This window comes from Carcharodon carcharias, chromosome 18 (assembly GCF_017639515.1).
Source record: "Carcharodon carcharias isolate sCarCar2 chromosome 18, sCarCar2.pri, whole genome shotgun sequence".
NCBI classification, from domain to species: Eukaryota; Metazoa; Chordata; class Chondrichthyes; order Lamniformes; family Lamnidae; genus Carcharodon; species Carcharodon carcharias.
Genome location: NC_054484.1, coordinates 43,614,822 through 43,639,089, shown reverse-complemented (window position 1 = coordinate 43,639,089; position 24,268 = coordinate 43,614,822). Strand labels below are relative to the sequence as shown.

General features: G+C 45.1%; 1 protein-coding gene and 1 non-coding gene across 2 annotated transcripts in view; both read left to right on the top strand.

Annotated features, from left to right (window-relative positions):
* The window catches only part of stxbp5l (syntaxin binding protein 5L), a 598,592-nt gene that overhangs the window by 206,775 nt on the left and 367,549 nt on the right, over positions 1-24,268 (top strand). The window lies entirely within an intron of this gene.
* On the top strand, positions 1,070-1,211 carry LOC121290999. The gene has a single exon (XR_005945929.1). It is a non-coding gene; the product is annotated as a U4 spliceosomal RNA (small nuclear RNA).

Below are 24,268 nucleotides of genomic sequence, written 5' to 3'. Positions count from 1 at the left end.
AGGAAACAAGCCTGACCAGACGTACCTGGAATTTGAAAGGCTTAAGCAACTTGCTTTTGACTAGTGGATGTGGGCACTTAAAACAGAAGCCACTTACGAAAACCTTCTGAAATAATTCTCCTTGAGGAGCTTAAAAACTCCATACCTTTTCAATAAGAGCACACCAAGAGAAACAGATGGTAACAGGGGCCAGGTAGGCAGCCACACTGGCTGATGATCATGAGCTGATCCGCAAACCTTTGTTCTAGTAGAGACCCTCCCCTAGTTACCCCCAACCAACTGGAAAGGATAGAGGTGGAGGGAGTGATAGGAAACTAAAAACCATGGGTGAGAGGGAAACACTGGGAACCCTCCTCAGGACAGAAATGGTGGTGTTGACATGAAAAGTGAGGCCAAGAAGCATGTGTTTTAACTGCCGAAAGTTAGGGCACCTCTGGGCCAATTGCTGGAGGTTATGGGCAAAACCAGTGGGATTTATCGGGGCTCATAACCCCTGTGCAGAGAATGGAAGCCTGTCAGAGAGCATAGCAGACCAGACTATGGTCCTGACTGCGGCTGCGAATCCCTGGCACTCCTGAGAGTATGGATGAAGTTAAACAAACCCCTGAGAGTTACAATGATTTTGTATCTGTAGGAAGGGTGGTAGCATTTCACCAGGCCTGCAGGTCAAGGACTCCACTGAGGAAGTGACCAGACAGGAATGAGGGAAGGGAAGCAGTTGCAGGATGACAGCTCCACTGGGGAAGGGGCTGCACAGGAATGAAGGGAGGGATAGGCCTGGAGGCAAGGGCGCCACTGGGGAAGGGACCCAACAGGATTGAGGGAAGGAAGGGGCTGCAGAGCAAAGGCTCTACTGAGAAAGGGGTTGGAGGGAAGGGCTCCACTGGGGAAGGGGCCAGAAAGGATTAAGTGAAGGGAAGGGGCTACAGGGCAAGAGTTCCAATGGGGACAACGAGCGGGGAAGGTTGCATTGATGGGGGCACTAATGGGGCCCCCAGTTGAATTGATAGTTCCTAAATGAGGACAGAGGCACAGCTGAGAAAGATTAGCAGCTGTTCCATTGACATGCGATGATGTGCAAGTGGCAGGATCGTAGCCGATGAGGTTTAACCGAGGCACGATTATTGCTTATTGAAAACTTTTCCCAATACCCGGCTTTGACGACTTAAAATATGGTCAGCAATGGCAATTTTTGACAGTCTCTGCGGAGACTGATGAATCAAATAAAAAACAGAATGTAGTGATTAAAAAAAAACAATGGCAATCTCAGCCCTTTCAACCCTGCAAAGTCCTCCTTACTAACATCTGGGGGCTAGTGCCAAAATTGAGAAAGCTGTCTCACAGACTAGTCAAGCAACAGCCTGGCATAGTCGTCCTCACAGAATCATACCTTACAAATAATGTCCCAGAGACCATCATCACCATCCCTGGGTATGTCCTGTCCCACCAGCAGGACAGACCCAGCAGAGATGGTGGCACAGTGTTATACAGTAAGGAGGGAGTTGCTCAGGGAGTCCTCAACATCGACTCTGGACCCCATGAAGTCTCATGGCATCAGGTCAAACATGGGCAAGGAAATCTGCTGATTACCACGTACTGCCCTCCCTCAGCTGATGAATCAGTGCTCCTCCACGTTGAACGCCACTTGGAGGTAGCACTGAGAGTGGCAAGGACACAAAATGTACTCTGGGTGGGGGACTTCAATGTTCACCACCAAGAGTGGCTCTGTAGCACCACTATTGACCAAACTAGCTGAGTCCTAAAGGACATAGCTGCTAGACTGGGTCTGTGGCAGGTGGTGAGGGAACCAACAAAAGGGAAAAACATACTTGACCTCATCCTCACCAACATACCTGCTGCAGATGCATCCGTCCATGGCAGTATTGGTAGGAGTGACCACCACACAGTGGTTGTGGAGATGAAGTCCCGGCTTCATGTTGAGGATACCCTCCATTGTGTTTTGTGGCATTACCACCGTGCTAAATGGGATAGATTTTGAACAGGTTTAGCAACTCAAGACTGGGCATCAATGAGGTGCTGTGGGCCATCAGCAGAAGCAGAATTGTACTCAAACACAACCCGTAACCTCATGGCCTGGCATATCCCTCATTCTACCATTACCATCAAGCCAGGGGATCAACCCTGGTTCAATAAAGAGTGCAGGGGGGCATGCCAGGAGCAGCACCAGCCATACCTAAAAATGAGGTGTCAACCTGGTGAAGCTATAACACAGGACTATTTGCATGCCAAACAGCAAGTGATAGACAGAGCTAAGCGATCCCACAACCAACGGATCAGATCTAAGCTCTGCAGTTCTGCAGTATCCAGTCGTGAATGGTGGTGGACAATTAAACAACTCACTGGAGAAGGAGGCTCCACAAATATCCCCATCCTCAGTGAAGGGGGAGCCCAGCATATCAGTGCAAAAGATGAGGTTGAAGCATTTGCTACAATCTTCAACCAGAAGTGCCGAGTGGATGATCCATCTCGGTCTTCTCCGGAGGTCCCCAGTATCACAGATGCCAGTCTTCAGACATTTCGATTCACTCCACGGGACATCAAGAAATGGCTGAAGGCACTGGATACTGCAAAGGCTATGGGTCCTGACAATATTCCAGCAATAATACTGAAGACGTGTGCTCCAGAACTTGCCATGCACCTAGCCAAGCTGTTCCAGTACAGCTACAACACTAGCATCTACCCGGCTATGTGGAAAATTGCCAAGTAGGACCTGTACTCAAGAAGCAAGACAAATCCAACCCAACTAATTACCGCCCCATCAGTCTCCTCTCCACCAACAGTAAAATAACGGAAGGGGTCATCAACAGTGCTATCAAGCGGCACTTGCTTAGCAGTAGCCTGCTCACTGATGCCCAGTTTGGGTTCCACCAGGGCCACTCGGCTCCTGACCTCATTGCAGCCTTTGTTCAAACATGGACAAAAGAGTTGAACTCCTGAGGTGAGGTGAGAATGACTGCCCTTGACATCAAGGCAGCATTTGACAGAGTGCGGCATCAAGGAGCACTAGCAAAACTGGAGTCAATGGGAATCAGGGGGAAAACTCTCCACTAGTTGGAGTCAAACCTAGCACAGAGGAAGATGGTTGTGGTTGTTGGAGGTCAGTCAGTTCCAGAACATCACTGCAGGAGTTCTTCAGGATAGTGTTCTCAGTCCAACCATCTTTAGTTGCTTCACCAATGACCTTCTTTCCATCATGAGGTCAGAAATGCGGATGTTCGCTGATGATTGCACAATGTTCAGCACCATTCGTGACTCCTCAGATACCGAAGCAATCTATGTCCAAATGCAGGAAGACCTGGACAATATCCACACTTGGGCCGACAAGTGGCAAGTAACATTTGCATCACACAAGTGTCAGGCAATGACCATCTCCAATAAGAGAGAATCTAACCATCGCCCCTTGACATTTAATGGCATTACCATCACTGAATCCCCCACTATCAACATCCTGGGGGTTACCATTGACTAGAACCTGAACTGGACTAGTCATATAAATACTGTGGCTACAAAAGCAGGTCAGAGGCTAGGAATAGTGTAATGAGTAACCTACTTCCTGACTCCCCAAAGTCTGTCAAGCATCTACAAGGCACAAGTCAGGAATGTGATGGAATACTCCCCACTTGCCTGGATGAGCGCAGCTCCCATAACACTCAGGAGTTTGACACCATCCAGGACAAAGCAGCCTGCTTGATTAGCACCATATCCATAAACATTCACTCCCTCCACCACCAATGCACAGTAGCAGCAGTGTGTACCATCCACAAGATGCACTGCAGGAATTCACCAAGGCTCCTTCAACAGCTCCTTCCAAACCCACGACCACTACCATCTAGAAGGACAAGATCAGCAGATAGATGGGAACACCACCACCTAGAAGCTCCCCCCCAAGTCACTCACCATACTGACTTGGAAATATATTGCTGTTCCTTTACTGTTGCTGGGGCAAAATAGTAATAATGCCCATTCGTGCAACGCTGATCCCTCAAAGTGGCAATGATTGTTCCCCTAGTTTTAACTCCTCATTTGCTGCCTTCAAATTCACCAGAGTTTTATGGAACTGCAGAACTCTTGGGTGACTGAACGAGCTTGAGAACCCTCTTGGAAATGTGACCATTCACCACTCACAGGAGAAGCCTCCAGACCTCCTAAATTAATCTCATGTATTCACTGAACATTCATCCTCATGTTTAGTCCAAACAGCACAGTCTTGGAGTGCATGTAATGATGATCCCGGCACCTGGGCTGAAAGCAGAACATCCAGTTGCCTGGCCGAAGCTGCCACCAGTTGGTCGTGTGGGGTGAGGGGGTGGGAGGGTTGGTTCGTGGTGAACGTTCATGCACAACCCGCACTGGGCATCATTTCAGGGGCCAATACATTGTGGCATGCGTGAAAAGGCCTTGAGCCCAAATTCAGACAGAAAGTGGACCTCTGATAATAAATGCTGTTCTCATTGATACTGCAGTGAGGAGACCAACAGGAAGATGGAGCCTGGTGTTATTGCTGCCTGCATTATTGCTTATTAGCAGGAGAGAAGAAGGAGCTGTCTGCTTGCCAAAGGAAGGAGCAGAAGCCTCAAGACCAAAGGGCAGCAGGTCCTCCTTCAGACACAGAGGCTGATCCTCACAGAATGTAATTTGTAGGTGCCTTGCTGGACGTAGGATGTATAGACATCACATATGTTACCTGTAGATGAGTGAGAACCAGTGTGGCAGATGCCTCAGTATGTCAAGGGATCTGGGGACTCACATTTGCTACATTCTACAGAATTTGGCACCAGGGGACTTGGAAGGCATCCATTGCCAGAAAGTATCCGCCGCACTCAATTTCTACACTAGTGGCTCCTTCCACGGCTCCACTGGGGACCTGTGCAGCATCTCTCAAGCGTCCACACACAAATGCATCCAGGAGGTCACAGATGCCCTTTTGGCAAACGCCTCCAATTTTCTCCACTTTGATAGAGTACAAGCAAGCCAGGACGGAAGAGCACTGAGTTCGCAGAGATTTCTAGTTTCTCACAGGTGCAGGATGCCATCCGCTACACTCATGTGGCTATAAAAAGCTCCCTAGCAACAGGCAGTCCAGTACGTTAACCAGAAAGGCTACCACTCACTCAATATGCAGCTGGTGTGTGACCATAACAAACTTATCAAGGTGTGTGCCAGATTCCCAGGTAGCGTCCACGACTCCTGAGTAGGCCTCAGACCCTTGACATCTTTGTGGGGCCACTCAGGATGCAAGGTTGGCTCCTCTGGGAAAAGGGTTACCCGCAAAGGCTGAGACTAATGACGCCCATTTGGCGGCCTCAGACTCCTGCAGAGAGAAGGTGCAATGAGGTTCATGCCACAGCCCGGACATTAGTGGAACACACCATAGGAATCCTGAAAATGCGATTCCAATGCTTGGACAGATTAGATGGCACGCTCCAGTTCACTGCCCAGAGGGTCTCACAGCAACAGGGCCATGTGCTAGTTCTGTGCGATGATGCACTGGAACTTCATGGGTGAATTTAGAGGAGTAGCTATGCTGGTGGTCATACTGGCCCATGATGGAGGAGAGTTGTCCAGGAAGATCCTCAGTGCATCTCATCATCAACTTCCTAAAATCTGCTGGCAATGTGGGCCTTGCTGTGCGCTATGCAACCTCGCACTACAAAGTGGGGAGGACATGGCAGGTGACAAGCTGGAGGAGCTGCACGTCTCCTTTGATGAGGAGGACCCTGAAGGGAATGATAGTGATAAGATCTTGGAAGCCAAGGATGCAGGCGAAGAGGCCAATGCAAGGGCCAAACAAGGCAGGTGTGTTCATGAGGCCCTCATTGCAGCAGATTTCAGGAGGTCAATGATGAGATGCACTGAGGATCTTCCTGGACAACTCTCCTCCATCATGGGCCAGTATGACCACCAGCATAGCTACTCCTCTAAATTCACCCATGAAGTTTCAATGCATCATTGCACAGAACTATCACATAGCCCTGCTGCTGTGAAGGATGAGCAAATCTTGAGGGCATGTGTCTGTGCTGAGATAAAGAGCTACCTGAAGGAGGGCATTCTGGCATCAGACATCAGAAAGTGCTGCCTCTTCACACATTCATTCAGCATCCCAATCGCAACAGTACCTTCAAGACACAGGGTCACTTGCACAATCCTCAGTGGCCTAGTGCCTGCATGCCTTCAATCTGGCAAGGCTTCTCATGGAGGTCCATCAGAACCAACACAGCCACGCACAATGTGTTACATCGATGGTGGCACAGAAACATAACACTTGAGACAAAGCAGCTGATGAAATACCACTGCTGTGACTGCACTTAAGAGATGAGTCAGCTGGTTGCGATACACTCTCCTAAATGACAGTGACACCTGGCAGTTAAAGTTAAGAATCGTGAGCTGCTTTTCTCTTAACCCTATAATGAAGGTGGAGAACCTGAGCATGATGAGGTCAGACACTTGGCTGTCTGATATTGAGATGCCTCCTCTTACTCACAACCATTGTGCCCTCACGGCTAGCCTTGGCCCTTGCAAAGTCCAACATGGTTAGAGAACATGAAGCCCTCAAGGGTGTGCACCATTGTTAATGAGAAGCACTGTTCTGCTTCATTTTACACTTGCTCCTATCCCTTTGCACCCCTCCACCTTGCTTGTAGCAACTATCTGTAATTCCGGATTATGCCTCAAGGTTGTTTTGGCCTCCAGAAATCACCATTTGGAAGTAGCATCTGTAATCTCCTGGAGTGTCAAGACGATGGGATTCATACCAACTTTGTGACCATACCCTTCTCCCCGCAATAGTTTTAATTACAGGGTGAGAAAAGTTTAAGGTTGGATATCTCAACGCCTACACACAAATGTGCCTTGCTTCATCACCTTCAGGTGGCAAGGTTGTCCCAGTTTTTGCTGAGCTCAGCAAATTAGCACTGGGAACATCCGAAACCTGTTTGGCTGAGGGCAGTGTACATGAGCTCCGAGTATAGGCTCATATCATTATAACCCTGCCAAGAGACAGTGGACAAATGTAGTTGGGTGGTATATGAGCCTTCTCCATGTGTTGCCATGTCACTCCTTAAACACCACGCTTTCACCTGTCAAGAATGCAGACGAAATAGGGGCACACCCTTGCCTCAATCGTTCAGAGCCAAGAATGCACATAACAGGACCCTAAGAGGCATGGGAACGAGGTTCATTTCACAAGCACACTTAACATAAAGGTGCAGGTATACTGATATGGAGCATTATGTTGGAATGGGACTCTTATTGTGGTGAAATGGTAGCACACTACACAGAAAAGAAGCCCAGAATAGAGACCGTTGCCATTAGTGGTGCAGGAACCAAGATATCAGATGTAATTAACAGTAACACAGCTCATAAAAAGGAGGCATAGACAAGAGGAGATATGAAATGATTGCGAGTCTATTTATATTTGAGAACATTACATACATGTGGTTAACACCTGTGCAACTACAGCTTCACTTTTCTTACCCTGCTGCTACATCTTGGTTCTCCCCTGACATCCACAGCAGAGGTGGAGGCAAGCCTGCTGACGGCTACGCCCTGTTGTCTGTGATGACCTTGGCGGGCATCTTCTGGAGGGCCAAGACTTGGTGGGCCCTAGCCTGCTTTGGGTGTCCTGCTGTGGGGCAGGTGCACCCTCCTCAGCCTGTGGAGCTGATCCGGTCACAGGAAGAGGGGATTTGGATTGGCCGAATGTTCCCAGAGTCACCTGAGCGCGCGGGCCCGGGGTGCTGGGCTGCTGGTCCTCCTCCTTTGGATGGCCAAGGGCCCCTGGCTGACTCCTTGAGAAGAAGGGGCAGCTGGAGTGAGCTTGAGGTGCCCTGCGCTGATACTGATGGATGCCACCAATGGCTACAACGATGGAGTGCAATTCCTGTCAGTGATGCAAGACTGATGTTCTGCACCAAGGTCTCCACGGCGGCCTCCAACCTGCCAGTGTTGACCTCAGTACATTGGCATGCCAGCGCTATCACTCCAGACTGAAGGCGGACGGACTCCTCCATCATGTATTGCAATCTGAGGTGTGCAGCTGACATCCCTTCTTGATGTTCCCGTGCTTGTCTTTGCATCTCCAGCAACTGATTTAGGACTGAGTCTGAGTCTGTAGGCTCGTCATTGGACTTGGACTCTGCAGAATTGTGGCCTGCAGCGGTCCTCCAAGTGCCAGTGACCTCTGATGTTCCTGTCTCCGCCTGCTGCGCTGAGCTCACCAGATTGTGACCCTGAGGCTACTCTAGAACAAGGTTCCAAAGACTTGTGTGTCTCTGAGCTGGTGGAGAGTGTGGTGAGTGTTGTGACGAGTCTTCAAAGGTGCTGTCCTCAGGTTCCTCATCTGAGATGTCGGGGCTTGAGTTGAAGGCCTGGCTTGTGAATGCCCTCGGCAGCTTCCCAGAGGTGCCAATGAAAGAAAGGAGAGACTATTAGTGCATGGCAGGTGACTCTGAAAAAAGCGAATTCACTCACAGTATGGTTGTCTGCTGGGTGTTTTAGTGCAAGATCGTCACTTGTGTATGTGCTGCCAAACTTACTGTCAATGCAGGCACGGTCTATCCCCTTTGTGGCCAGCTCTATGGCTCTATTCTCGAAGTTTATGAGAACCTTGATCTCGGGAACTCCACGCCCAGTATGGGACCTCCTCTTATCATGAGCCAGATTGTCCTGCATGAAGAAAGATAGAGTGAGTGTGAGCAAGTCACATGTGAGGGCAGATGATAAGGATGCCTGGCATGTGTGGGTGGCGAGTGGAACCCTGGACAGGGTTAGGATGCAAACTTCAGAGGAGATGAGGCCAGATGGAGATGTGAGGGTGTGTGAGAGCGAGTGTTGATGTCCCTTGAAGTGGCAGTGAGTGAGATTCTTGTGAATGTTGTAATGGCATTTTTTTAATTCATTCACGGGACGTGGGCTTTGCTGGCTGGGCCAGCATTTATTGCCCATCCATAATTGCCCTTGAGAACGTGGTGGTGAGCTGCATCCTTGAACTGCTGCAGTCCATGTGATACAGGCACACCCACAGTGCTGTTAGGGAGGGAGTTCCAGGATTTTGACCCAGCGGCAGTGAAGGAATGGTGTTATATTTCCAAGTCAGGATGGTGAGTGACTTGGAGGGGAACTTCCAAGTGGTGGTGTTCCTACCTGTCTGCTGCACTTGTCCTTCTAGATGGTAGTGGTTGTGGGTTTAGAAGGCACTGTCCAAGAAGCCTTGGTGAATTCCTGGGCTGCAGCTTGTAGATGGTACACACTGCTATGTCGGTAGTGGAGAAAGTGAATGTTTGTCGATGTGGTGCAAATCAACCGGGCTGCTTTGTCCTGGACAGTGTCTAGCTTCTTGAGTGTTGCGGGAGCTGCACTTATCCAGGCAAGTGGGGAGTATTCCATCACGCTCCTGACTTGTGCCTTGTAGATGGTAGACAGACTTTGGGGCGTCAAGAGACGAATTACTCGTCACAGGATTCCTAGCCTCTGACCTGCTGTTGCAGCCACAGTATTTATATGGCTAGTCCAGTTCAGTTTCTGATCAATGGTAACCCCCCAGGATGTTGATAGTGGAGGATTCAGTGATGGTAATGCCATTGAACGTCGAAGGGCGATGGTTAGATTCTATCTTTTTGGAGATGTTCATTGCCTGGCACTTTTGTGGCACAAATGTTACTTGCCTCTTGTCAGCCCAATCCTGGATATTGTCCAAGTCTTGCTGCATTTGGACATGGACTGCTTCAGTATCTGAGGAGTTGCAAATGGTGTTGAACATTGTGCAATCATCAGCGAACATCCACACTTCTGACCTTATGAAGAAAGGAAGGTCATTGATGAAGCAGCTGAAGATGGTTGGACCGAGGATACCACGCTGAGGAGCTCCTGCAGTGATGTCCTGGAGCTGAGGTGACTGACCTCCGACAACCACAACCATCTTCCTTTGTGCTAGGTTTGACTCCAGCCAACAGAGAGTTTTCCCCCTGATTCCTATTTACTCCAGTTTTGCTAGGGCTCCTTGATGCCGCACTTGGTCAAATGCTGCCTTGATGTCAAGGGCAGTCGCTCTCAACTCACCTCAGTAGTTCAGCTCTTATGTCCATGTTTGAATGAAGGCTGTAATGAGGTCAGGCCCTGACGGAACCTAAAATGGGCGTCAGTGAACAGCTTATCAAGTGCCAGTTGATAGCACTGTTGATGACCCCTTCCATTACTTTACTGATGTTGGAGAGTAGATTGATGGGGCAGTAATTGGCTGGGTTGGATTTGTCCTGCTTTTTGTGTACTGGACATATCTGGCAATTTTCCACAAAGCCGGTAGATGCCAGTGCTGTAGCTGTACTGGAACAGCTTGGCTAGGGGAATGGCAAGTCCTGGAGCACAAATTTTAAGTACTATTGCCAGAATATTGTCAGGCCCCAAAACCTTTGCGGTATCCAGTGCCTTCAACCGTTTCTTGATATGATGAAGAGTGAATCGAATTGGCTGAAGACTGGCATCTGTGATGCTGGGGACCTCCAGAGGAATGTGTGAGTTGAAAGTGATGAGATGGTTCACTCTCCCTGACAGAACAGATGAGATCATTCATCCTCTTCCTGCACTGGTGGCTTGACCTCTTCTGCAGGGCATTTGCACTGACCACTGCTGCGACCGCCACCCATCCAGATTGGTCACCTTGGTGGAATGGCTGTGGTCAGAGCTGAGGTACAGGACATCACAGCAGGCCTCGACTGCGTTCAACAGGTGTTCCAGTGTGGCATTACTGAATTTGGGCACAGCACGCATTCTGCCTTTGGGAGCCATGTCTTCACTGGAGCTGCTACAGAGAGTGCAAATGCTGTGCAGGGGCGCAGTTTAAATAGGGCGTGCAGAGTTAGGGAGCACTAAGGTCACGGCGGGGCAGGCGAATCAGATGCAGCCCTCCAGCTGAAAGGCATGTTCCCTGTGGATGAATAATTGACCATCTGCAATTCAGACAATTCACCGCAAAAAGCTGCCATTGCGCCCGGTGGGCGGAACACTGTTTTTCCTGCCCTCTCACAGGCTTTGTGCATTTCAGGGAAAATCCTGGCCATGGTCTTCAACACAGATGCAGTTATCAATCAATCAGATTTTTGAGAGCAGCTGTGCCATAGTATTTATTTTTGCACAAAATCTCATGTTATAAACCACTGAATTTAAAATGGGTAAAAGAACAGTATTCAGTACAAGCACTGTAATAGTAATAAAAACTTTCATCAATCTTCCAAAAAAGCAAAACTCAAAAAACATGCATTTCTTTTGCTAATGATCAAAATTAGGTTGATTCTCAAAATATAGATGCTTACTTATTTCACGGTACTTATTACATATGGAGATAAGAATTGGACTTTGTTATGCCTGATACCAGATAAGCTTGTGATATCTGCTAGCAATTACAACAATTCTTCATTTTGTCATAGATCTTTAGAAACTGTTACAACAATAAGAAATACTGTGTAGAAAAAGTCAGGAAGGAAGTAATAATTATCTTCTCCATGATTTACAAGAGCTTATTTACTGTGTAACAAGGGGTAAAAAAGAATATATTTGTATTTGGTGGTCCCACAAGCACCTGTCTCATAACCAGATGGTAATGTGATTTGAACCTTGTGTGTTCTTTCACTCCAGCTTGTTTCTCACTCTTGGAAACACATTTTGCTTCTTGACAACTGTCTGTGAAGCTATTTCCTAAAGTGAGTCACTGTCTTTAAGAGTTGAGCGGTGAGAGGGAGAAATTGGTTATAAGCATTCTTTCTTAAAAAAACACAACAATCAAGTAAACTTTTGAAAATATTTGCATTTAAATCATGGAAAAGACTTCCATAGTTCCATTGAATTCCTTTAGTATTCATGAGAATATATGTTTCTCCATGACTGATTTCAATTCACTTTCAGACACGTTACTTCTTTGCAATATGCCCTACAGTTAAAGTACAGAATTAAATAGGATCATAACTCTGATTAAAGTATCAAACTCTGAGCTTTTTATGCTGAGCTAGGGTATTGGTAGCTGTTGTCAAGGCACTGCTGTACAAACTGGTTACATATGGGACAGGGACCAGATGTAATGTTAACCAAAATATTTAATGAAAAGTAAAATCAATTATGAAAAGCTGCAAACTCTGCTGTCTCTAATGGCTTTCACATAGAAAGCGCTTTGGTATGTTTTATTATGTCAAAGTCAGTGTATAGTAAATTTTCAGCTTAAAATGATGAACATGTGCTCCTGGAATGCATAGCAGTGCTGCAAGGGATAATCTCCCCTTATGCATGTGATACACCAATTCCTGTTTTGGTGCATTCAGTTATAACAAGTTGCATAATTGAGTTCCAGTTTCATTGTTCCAAAGTTGAAAGCAAGGAAACTCAAAAGCCTGAACTTGACCAGCCCCTGGGTGGCGGGCACAGAATCACAGTATCATTACAGTCCAAAGGAGGCCATTCGGCCCATTGAGTCTGCACGGTCTCTCTGAAAGAACATTCTACCTAGTCCCACTCCCCTGTCTTAACCCCGTAACTTTTCACATTCTTTCTTTTCAGATAGTCCAATTCCCTTTTGAACACCTCGATTGAACCTGCCTCCACCAGCCTCTCAGGAAGTTTGTTCCAGACGCCAACCACTCTTTGGGTGAAAATAATTTTCCTCACGTCTGTTTACTCCTTTTGCCAATTATTTTGAATCTGTGCCCTCTAGTTCTTGATGCTCTCTTGAGTGGGAACGGTTTCTCACTATTTATCCTGTTCATACCCCTCAGGATCTTGGAAAGCTCTATCAAGTCTCTTCTCGGCCTTCTTTTCTCCAAGGAACAGTCCCAACCTCTCCAGTCTATCCTCATAACTACTGTACTTTATCCCTGCGAACCTCCTCTGCTCTCTTCACATTTCTTCCTGAAGTATGGCACCCAGAACTGGACTAGTATCTTATACGTTCAACATGACCTCCTTACTCATGTACTAAGTGCCCCTATTAATAAAGCCTAAGATACTATATGCTTTATTAACTGCTCTCTCAACATACCCTGCCATCCTTAATGATCTATGTACATATACACCGAGGTCCCTCTGTTCCTGCACCTTCTTTACAGTCTTTCCCTTTATTTTATACTGTCTCATTATATTCTTCCTGTCAAAGTGAATCACCTCTCACTTCTCTGCATTGAACTTCATCTGCTACATGTCTGCCCAGCCTACCACATATCTATATCCTTTTGAAGTTCAAAACTATCCTCATCACAGTTGACAATGTTTCCAATCTTCATATCACCTGCAAATTTTGAAATCATGCCCTGCACACCACAGCCTAGGTTATTAATATTTATCAGGAAGAGCAAGGGTCCCAACACTGACCCCTAGAGAACTTGACTACAAACCTTCTCCTAACCTGAAAAGCAACCATTTATCACTAATCCCAATAATCCCGTCACTCAGTCCATTTCTTATCCAGGTGCCTGCTTTCCCTTTTATTCCATGAGCTAGAACTTTGCTCACAAGTCTGTTGTGTGGCACTGTATCAAATGCCTTTTGAAAATCCATATACACCACATCAACAGTGTTTCCCTTATCAACCTTCTCTGTTAGCTCCCAAAAAACTCCAGCAAGTTGGTTAAACATGATTTTCCCTTGATGAATCCATGCTGATTTTCCTTAATTATCCTGCACTTGTCTAAGTGGCTATTGATTTTGTCCCGAACTATAGTTTCTCGAAGTTTCCCTACCACTGAAGTCAAACTGATTGGTCTGTAGTTGCCCACTTTATCCTTGTACCCCTTTTTTAACAAGGGTGTAACATTCACAATTCTTCAGTCTTTTGGCACTTCCCTGTGTCTAAAGAAGATTGGAATATTATCATTAGTGTCTCTTCAATTTCCACTCTCACTTCCTTCAGTTCCCTTGGATGGATCCCATACAGTCCTGGTAACTTATCTGTTTTAAGTAAAGATAGACTTTCTAACACCTTCTCCTTCTCAATTGTAAATTATTTTAGTGTACCAGTCACTTCCTCTCACCTCGTCCTAGGTAGCATCTTCTTCTTTTGTAAAGACAGAGGCAAAGCATTTGTTTAATACCTCCGCTATTCCACCTGCCTCCACATGCAAGTCCTCTTTTTTATTCTTAATCAGCCCTATCTTTTACCACTCTTTTATTATTTATATGCTATAGAAGGCTTTGGGATTCCCTTTTATGTCAGCTGCCAGACTCTTTTCATGCTCTACCCTTGCTTTTCTTATTTGTTTTTTTTTTACATTCCCTCTGGTCCTTCTATATTCAGCCTGATTCTCCATTGTATTTTCTACCTGACATCTGTTGTACACGCATTTCTTCCTTTTCATCTTGCAAAGAAAATATCTTTCTTTCCCTAATATTACTGTAGGACACTGAAGCAGTCGTGTGTGTGTGTGTGTGTGTGTGTTTGTGTGTGTGTGACTAATTTAATTAAACTAAAGATGGCCAGACTGCAAGGTTTGAATCATCAAAGTTGTTAAGTATAAAACAGGTATTTTGAAATAGAGATGGGTGAGCTAAGATGAAGTCTCAGCATATACATTGTGATTGGAATTTGCATTTTGTAGATAAGTTGAAAGGTTGTTTGATTTTCAAAGGGACAGGATAAAATGTTTAAAACTGGAAAGATAATTAAGGCATAGTTACTAAGTTTATTTTTCCCGAAAGTGCTGGCCATAAGGACAACATGAAAGATTTTTATATTCTGGAAAAAGTGACTTCCAAGGTAATGGCGAAACAATGGGACTTACAGATCAAAAGGGAGAAAATATATTTAAGAAAAGATTGACAGCTGTATGAGGAGTGGTCCTTGAGATTTTGAGAGATGGACTTTGTGAAACAGACCTGTGAGAAAGCAGCCTCTAGCCATCCTTGAGAAGTGCTGGTTAGTTCCAATGTACAAGGTTTTGTTAAAAGCCTTGGAGTTCCATTGTCAAATGAGAGGGAGAGAGAAGCTGTGAAATACCTCCCTTATAGCAACAGTGGGTGCTTGTGGTAATATTGCTGGATGTTTTTATAGATTAAGAATCTATTTGGACTGTTGCTTGAAAGGGGTGTGTAGTTGGGAATCTGGCTGAGTGGAAATCTTTTGGGAACCGTTATAAAACCAGGTTTAATTGTATAACTATAATCTTGAGTGTTTTAACTTTTCTTTTGTTAATAAATGTTTTAATTTAATATTCAAAACCTCCAAAAGTGATAGTGGACTCTTTACTTCTGACTTCAGTGTACATACCTTCTCATAATAAATACAAATTATAAAATCGTTGTGATAGCTTGACCAAGTTTCCCCTAGGGATTTGGTCAGCCTGGCAATTAACATCTGCCATGCCATAACAATCTTCACCTCTATCTGTCTCGTCATCTAGGGTGCTCTGGATTTATTTGTCCTACCTTTTCCCTTCAAGGGAATATCCCTTGACATTGCCTGTAATTCTTTTTCTTTGATGGTGGCCTGTTTATTGTTCAGCCATCATTTGATTCCAACTCACTCGACTCAAATGCATTCTCATCCCATCGAAGTTAGCTTTCCCCCAATTAATTATCCCTGCTCTGGATTGTTCCTTGTCCTTTTCCATGGCCAACCTAAATCTTATGATACAATAGTCACTATCCCACTGATATTTGAACCACTTGGGCCAACGCGTTCCCCAGAAACAGGTCCAACAGTGCCTGACCTCTTGAAAGTTGGACTGGAAACATACGACTGCAGAAAATTATCTTAATCACATTCCAGGAACTCTCGGCCCTCTTGTCCCTTTGCACTATTCCTATCCCAGTCTATATCTGGATAATTGAACCCCCCCCCACCCCCCCATTATAATTACTCTATAATTTTTGCACCTCCTTGTAATTTTTTGCATATTTGTTTCCCCACAACTCATCCACTAGTTGGTGCACTGAAGAAGGCTTATTTTTATGCTCCCTGATTCAAGCTTCTGAAAACTAGTTTAAACCAATTATCAGATTAGCTAGCCGCAGTTCCAAGGAGAGCCTGTAAACCCCTGTTTAAAGCTGGAATAAAATTCAACTACTCCCAATCAAAACAGCAACTTTTATTTAATTGCTAAATTAAAGAAATGACTAGACTTTAGATAGAAATGGACCAAAACTCCAACTTAAGCAGTCGAATGCACCCAAAGCAGCACTCCTTTGCAAACCCGCCATCGGGCAAGTTTCTCATCAGTGGGCAGGTGGCAGGCTGGAGTACAGATCAGCCTCCACAGAGGCATGCAGCCAATTTGCATCATTTAGGCCTCTATAGGGGCCACTTAGTGAGGTAGCTGGCATGTTGTCAGGGGCAGAGCACCCCTCCTTCATGTGGGGTGGCTGCCATTTTCATGGAGGTGAAATCCCTGCAGCAGAGACTCCATCAGTGAAAGACAGAGTTGTGGGCAGGAAAGACAGCTCCCTTGGACCCAACAAATCCCTGGAAGGATTTCTCTCCAATCAGTGGGGCCTTTTGCCCTCAGCCATCCTGAATTTATCTTAACTGTCTGATGGTGAAGTGTCCTTGAGGTCTCCGACCTGCCTCAGCAGTGCCTACCTCTCCCCATGTGGCTACTGAGATTTCAAACCTGCCAACCCTGTAATTGGTTCAGCAGCATCAGGAGCCTGCCTTCTGTCCTCAATTGAATAACGGGCCCACAGGAAGCCACCTCCGGGAAAACAGCCAAGCTGATTCTGCTGCCAGTAAGTGCACTCTTGGGATCCATTTTGTCCCTACAGTGGGGTCCTAATGCCCAAGGTAAAATTCAGCCCAAAATCTCTAGAGTATATATTGCTGCAGGTGGATTGCTTTCTGGTAATTGAAAATTTCAGTCAGCCAGGTTGGAGTGGGAACGGAGCAAGTAAGTCCTCTGTTCCTTTTTAACTGCACCCCCTCCCTTGCTCCTATTCTGTTAGATGTGGGAGTTTAATTCAATAATTCTTCCAACTGTCTGACTCCCAAATGCTCTATTATAGCAAGAGTGTATTTTGTTAATTTAATATACTATCTGACCATTCTCACCAAGCAACTTTGATATGCTATGTTTTATGTTTGGCACGATATATCACTTGGAGGATTTACTTTTTGCTATAAAAATGTCTTTGTTAAGCAGTCAGTATGGTATGATCTTACTACTAAGTTACAGTTGGGTGATTGGAAATGGATTTATGATGGTACAATTTATGTATACAGGACACATGGAATGATTGGCAAACACTAAAACTCGAAACTATTGTTTCATGTTATCCCTAAATCTATTATGATAGTCGGCCATTATTTAACTGATATCAGCCCAGTATAGAACAGCTATCCATACATGTTTAGAAGAAAGGATCTGAGAATAGAGGGGACAGAAACATAGAGAAAGATTTTTCCATTTCCTTTTCTTCATAAATGTAATGCTGATTGAATTACTCGATAGGTACACGTTTCATAAACTAATTAACAGAGAAACATACGTACATCATTGTTAAAACAGAAATTGAGTTTCCTTTCTCTGGTGGTCTCTCCCCTCAGGCAACAGCACAATCTTCTAATGTTCCTTTCTTTAGAAGATCTAGAACTGGGCTGTATTCTACTTGAAATGTATAGCACTATTTGTGTCTCATTTGTTTACTACAAAGATCTACTAACTTAGGCAGTGTTATCTGCTTTCTCTTAGAGCAGAAGTATAGGTTATAATTATCACAGTAGGATTTAGGCACTGCAAGTAATCCTTTCCTATTTCTTATTAAACTTTCTCTAGGTTCCTTTCTAATTGCATGCACTGTTAATTAATTTCTCTTTCAGCATCTTTTTTTAAAGAGCTTCTATTTCATCAGGGTTGTGAATTCTTATAGTTCACAATTTGTTTTGAGTAATGAAATAATATTCTTGGGCGATACAAATACAAAATGGGCAGCACTTGCTGAATAATCACGAGTGTGCTAAGAATTACATTAACAACCAATTTAAAATCAGTCGGGCAAGCAACGTAGCTTCCTTCTAGTGCTAGTAGCTACTTATATTCATATGCAGGATCTGTCCTCTGCAGGCAAAAGGAATATGTCCAAACAGTGTGTCTTTTTAAAATAAACAAAAGCATAGTTTTATGACCCCAGCTGAGATTAACCCTGGACAAGCCTAATCCCAGGGTGGAATCCAGCTAGATAGATCCTAACTTTTATTTGTTTGTTTAGATACATGGACAGTAGCTACAGAACAGTCACAGGTAAGAGCTGATGAACTTTTAACAAAAGAATAAAACATTTATTCAACAAGGAAATATGAACTATATTACATTACTTCTTCACCCACAACTATACCTTTACAAATATATATAGATTTGTAAAGATTACCCAAGTTACGAAAGATATCATACTTTAATGTTCACAGTAAGTACACAGTCCATGTACCAATAGGTACCCTGTGGTCAGACATACCACACTCTGAAACCAAGTGACAAATGCTACCTCAAACAGATGCTGTGGATATCTCTTCAACTCCCCCTAGATGCTTGTCACACCATGAGCCAACCAGTCTCACTGAACTCTGTCTTTCACATGAGGGTTGCCAATCTTCACTCTCCAATAACTCATTTTGGAATCTTCTCCCAAACCGCGCTTTCTCTCAGATGCCTTCCGCAGATGTTCACCTCCAGGGTTTTGAACTCTCCTTCTGATGTTCCTCTTTCCTGGGTCACCACATGCATTCAAGCTGTCTGCCACACACTCTGTCTCACCAACTAACCTGTCAACAGTACCATTACTGCTTCACATGCCCATAGCAAAAGGTTACAGATCTTCAACAACAAAAACAGGAAATGCTAGACAATCTCATCAGGTCTAACTGCATCTGTGGAGAGAAAAACAGATGCTGAAAGAGAAATTCAGAGCTAAAGAGAAGTAGAAATGTGATGAAATTTATACTATTTAAGGGGGATAGAGCAGGTGAAGCTGGATAGAATGTCAACGATAGGTTGGGGCAAAGGAGATTGACAAAGATGTCATGAGCAAAAGGACAAAGTGGGTGCTAATGGTAGTGGTAAGGGCTAAGGGAGGTGCTGATAGTGGCATTAAGGTAAGAAAGCAGGATGTGATGATAGGACAAGGGTAAGCACTCTGAAAAGATCAACATGAACAAGTGACAGATAGCCCTGGTGGGATGGGGGGAGGGGACGGTGGTGGGGAAAAGAGATCAAAAGTAGGATAAAAGGTGGGGATAAAAGAATGAATAAAAATAAAAATAAGTGGATAAAAAAATAAATATTAAAAATAACAATGTGTATTGAAAAAAGCAGGTAAAAAAGGGCTGAGGATAGAAGAGAGAGTTCGTGGTCTCAAGTTGTTGAACTCAGTGTTAAGTCCGGAAGGCTGTAAAGTGCCTAATTGGAAGATGAGGTGCTGTTCCTCCAGATTGCATTGGGCTTCACTGGAACATTGTAGCAGGCCAAGGACGGACATATGGGCATAAGAGCAGGATAGTGTGTTGAAATGGCAAGCAACAAGAAAGTCTGGGTCATGCTTGCGAACAGACTGAAGGTGTTCCGCAAGGTGGTCACCCAGTCTGTGTTTGGTCGCTCCAATGTCAAGGAGACCATATTGGGAGCAGCGAATGCAGTAGACCAAATTGAAGGAGGTGCAAGTGAAGCGCTGCTTCACCTGAAAAGAGTGTTTGGGCCTGGACGGTGAGGAGGGGGGAGGTAAAGGGGCAAGTGTTGCACCTTCTGCGATTGCATGGGAAGGTATTGTGGGAGGGGGATGAGATGCTGAGGGTGATAGAGGAGGGTCTTTGGACCAGGGTGCCCCGGAGGGAACGGTCCCAACGGAATGTCGACGGGGGAGTGAGGGGAAGATGTGTTTGCTGGTGGCATCATGCTGCCTCCATTCCAATGTGGATCTGTTCTCCCCCCACCATCCCCTCTCCCCACCCCACACCTACCAGGGCCATCTGTCACTTGTTTATGTTATTCTTTTCAGAGTGCTTACCTTTGTCCTGCTACCATCACATTTTGCTTTCTTACCTTAATACCAGTATCAGCACCTCCTTTGGCCCTTACCGCTACTATTAATACCCCCTTTATCCTTTCAGTCATGACATCTTTGTTAATCTCTTCTTTGCTCCCACCTGTCGGTGGCCTTCTATCCAGCCTCACTTGCTCCACACCCTTAAACAGTATAAATTTCATCACATTTTTACTTCTCTTTAGCTCTGAGGAAGAGTCATATGGACTTAAAACGTTAATTCTGTTTTTCTCTCCACAGATACTGTTCGACCTGCTGAGTTTTTCCAGCGTTTTATGTTTTTATGTTCAAATTTCCAGCAATCGCAGTATTTTGCTTTTATGTTACAGCTCTTTAATTGTCTCTTTGGACCATTTTTCCTCTTGTCAGCTGTTCTCACTTTAAATCTGCTTCCTGTAGCTTGAAGCTTTGAACTTGAAGCTTAGAGCCTTTCTCTGCCCCTCACTCTTAACTTCACTTAACAGGACCTTTTCCAAGCTCCTGTCCCTCTTTTGACTGGAAGGTCTACTTTGGACTTGCCCTCTTCCACTCCCTTGGATTTTTTGGGGATTCTTCCTTAGCTTGGAACTGGTTATCTGTTCTTCTTGCTCCAGCCACTCTCTGGCAGCTAATTTCAACCGACCTTTGCTTGGATCTAGCTATATGCCCCTTCTAGGTGGATTCTGTTTGCCAGCTGTATTCCAAACCAGCTGAATTCCAAGAGCTTCCAAAACAAACTGCTGTCTTTTTTCTTCTCTGTGTGTTTGTGGGAGGGACCTGCCTCTCTCCCCCCTATTGCTAGGCAGAAATGCAAGCACCTTTTTAAGGTGAAACTAAAACTCCATTTGACCTTTCTTGACACACAGATACAAAAATAGAAATCAAACTTAAATTTTAAAGCTAAAACTCATACCCAACACCAAAAATACCAATATAACTTACTTAAACTGCCTCTATTTCCTAACAATAGGGGATAATAACTCCTTGGTACATTCGCCATGGCAACATCTTGACCTGTCAGAGCCCTTTTCTCTTGCAGTATAAACTGTTGTAAGATTTGATAGTATGTCTTTATTTTAGCAATACTCAAGTTCTATACTACCAAGTGGCTATAAATATAAGTTGTTGTAGCTGCGTTTTCTATATTTTCATCACTCTCTGGGTAAAGAGGTTCCTCTGAAGCTCCCTATCAATATGTTTGCCAGCTCAATATGAGTTTATAAAAGCAAAATATTGCAGATGCTGGAGATCTGAAATAAAAACAAAGTGCTAGAAAAGCTCAGCAGATCTTACAGCATCTGTGGAGAGAGAAACAGAGTTAATATTTCGAGTCCAATATGAATCTTCTTTGGAACTGAAGAGAGATAGGAACGTGATGGATTTTATGCTGCTGAAAAAGGGGGGAGGGCAGGTGGAGGAAAAGAGAAGGTCAGGTATAGGTTAGAGAGCGGCGCAGATAAAATTACAAAGATGTCACGGAACACAGGCAAAGGGAGTGGTAATGGTAGTATTAAAGACTCAAAGCTTGGTCAGAGTAGGTGTTAATAGCAAAATAAAGTTGAATGCTGCCTGAAAGCAAAATAGCAGAATAGCACAACTTTGAAGTCTGCTGTTGATACAAAACTTGGTGACATAGTAAATAAGAGCCTCCTCCATGTGTGTGCTCCCTTTCCTAGCAGTTGCCATGACTTCTTCATCCTCAGCCAGCCCAGGCTGCCGTAGCATTTCATTCCACCCCCAAATTCCACAGATAGATTCTAGGGGACGAAGGATATTCCTTGAAAGTATGACTACTCACCTCTCTACAGGAGCCCGACACAGATGCACAGAGATGCTACAACCAAAGTCATGTGCTCACAAGATCCACCATTTAGCAGGCCATCGGGCTTCTGAAAATGTGGTTCTGGTGCTTGGACTAGTTGGTTGGTGTGCAGCAATACACACCCGCAAGAATCTTGCTCATTATAGCTGCACATTCCATAGCATAGCACTGTAGAGAGGTGTGGACCTTAAAGATGGTAAGACACTGGAATGACACGGCTCATCAGAGAAGAAAGAGGAACAGAATGCAGAAGGGGAGGTGGAGAATACTCAGGTTGCACAGAGAGGTTGCCAGGCCCAGCACGGGGCTCATGGCGCTCATCAGGATACCATCAACATCAGGATACCATTAACATCAGGGATCAGCTGATTCAGGCATATTGCAACTGAGGATGAATGGCATATGGAAGTCACACTGAGATGCCTTTGCTGTTATGGACAGGCAGACTGTATCTATTTCCTGTCATCAACTATCCATAAGCAGAAGGTGTTTTGAATTATTTTTAAAGCATGTGTTCTTGTGTTTTCCCAAACCCTATGCGTGAGAGATCCAATTTACTAATAACCTACAGCAAACTCATGTTACGATTAACTCAGAAGGTTAGTTTATTCCACATTCAAAATGCAGTGGAGGCATGTTCTCAACTTCCCCCACATTCCCACACCACTACGCATACGCACATAAACACACACACACCCACACACACACCCACACACACACACAGTGAAGTGGTGGATAGAAAAAAAGAGTTGTACAGCTGTTTTTATATTCATTCATGGGATGTGGGCATCACTGGCTAGGCCAGCATTTAGTGCCTAGTGCCTTTAAGAATGTGGTGGTGAGCTGCCTTCTTGAACCGCTGCAGTCCATGTTGTGTAGGTAAACTCACATTGCTGTTAGGGAGTGAGTTCTGGGATTTTGACCCGGCGATAATAGTACAAGGCCCACAGATAGGAATACTAGGTCATGTGATTTCCAGAGTCAGAGTCCAATAAGGAAGTCTTTCACATAGGAGCTCGAATTCTGCTGGCTAAAGAACGGAGTTGTAGAGTTCGCTTTACAGTTGGAGCTGATACCACAAGATGAAGTAGGTACACAGAGACTGGGTTGGTTGCTTCTTGGCAGTTCACCAGTTGGATGTTAAACAGCAGACTGCCTATGAGGCCCAAAGATGTAATGTTAAAAGGCCAGAGGCTTGGGTCATGTGACATGGCCCATTAATGGTTAGTGCAACTTAACAATCAGTTTCTGTGCTTCTGGCTACAATTCCATTGTTCCGCCGTAGGAGAGAGTTGAGGTGGTTATTAGCATCTCTTCAAGTATAATGGAATTTCAATCTCTCTCTTTTGTGATAGTTCAGGTTGGGGATCCAGTTTGTCTGCACTACCTCTGCTTTCATTGATTACAAGGGACCTATACAGTGAGGTGTGAAATTGCACAGGCTGGGAGAGAAAGTCTTTTGTTCTTGTAACTCCTGGTGGTAGCTCCCAGAACGAAGAGCCAGTTCTGTGGTCATGTGACTTATAGCGGTCATCTTTTTATTATCCAGCAGAAATTCCATTTTTGAACATGGCAAAAGAAAGAAGTTTTAGATTTCCTTTCATGTCATATGGACCCAATGTAATGGTTCCAATTAAGACACAGCTTGGAACACATAAACTCTCACCATCAATGAAGGATGCACATCTGCCCAGAGGTGTCAAGGTCACCATTGACAAACTCTCAATCTCTTTCACCACTTGATACCTCTTCTTGTCCTGCCACTGATAAAAGGTGCCTCACACATCTGTATCAATATTTACATTGTGCTCATAAAGAAAATCTGTACACAGTTTCAGGAAGAAGTTATCCTAGTGACCCACCCAGTGCTTTGTGTGATGTGCTGGCCACTGTACACAGCCACTTCTATGTAGTACTCCCCTTATGACCTCGGAGGAGGCTGAGGCAGTCTACTCACTTGTCTCTGCCTGTGGCTGAGTTGTGCGTCCTGGTCGTCTTCATGGTGGGAGTGCATGTGGTGGCATTAAAAAAAGGGTGAGCATTAAATAAATCTTTATGTGGGCCAAGCAGGCAGCGCTCAGAGAATGAAGGGCAAACTCCTCCAGCAGCCATAGCATTGGGACTGCAAGGGCATCATTTGCTGCCAGCGGCCCCCCGCCCTGGTCCCTGGAGCCTCTAGCCCTGATGGCCACACGGGGAAGCCACTGGGAGGCTGCATCCATGCAGCTGACAGCCAGAAACTCACCCTTAATTGGGTCATTAATCATTCAAATTGGCTGCATGCCTCCATTTAAAAGACAGCTAAGCCACTGCTGTTCCCACTGCTAAGAAGCTTCCCTGGTGGGAGCTGGACTGCATTGGGGAGCTGTCCTGATGCGGCTGCCCAGCATTTTATCTGCCCCCACTGTGGGCCAGCAAAATTCCACTTTTAACTCTGTTTCTTTCTCCACA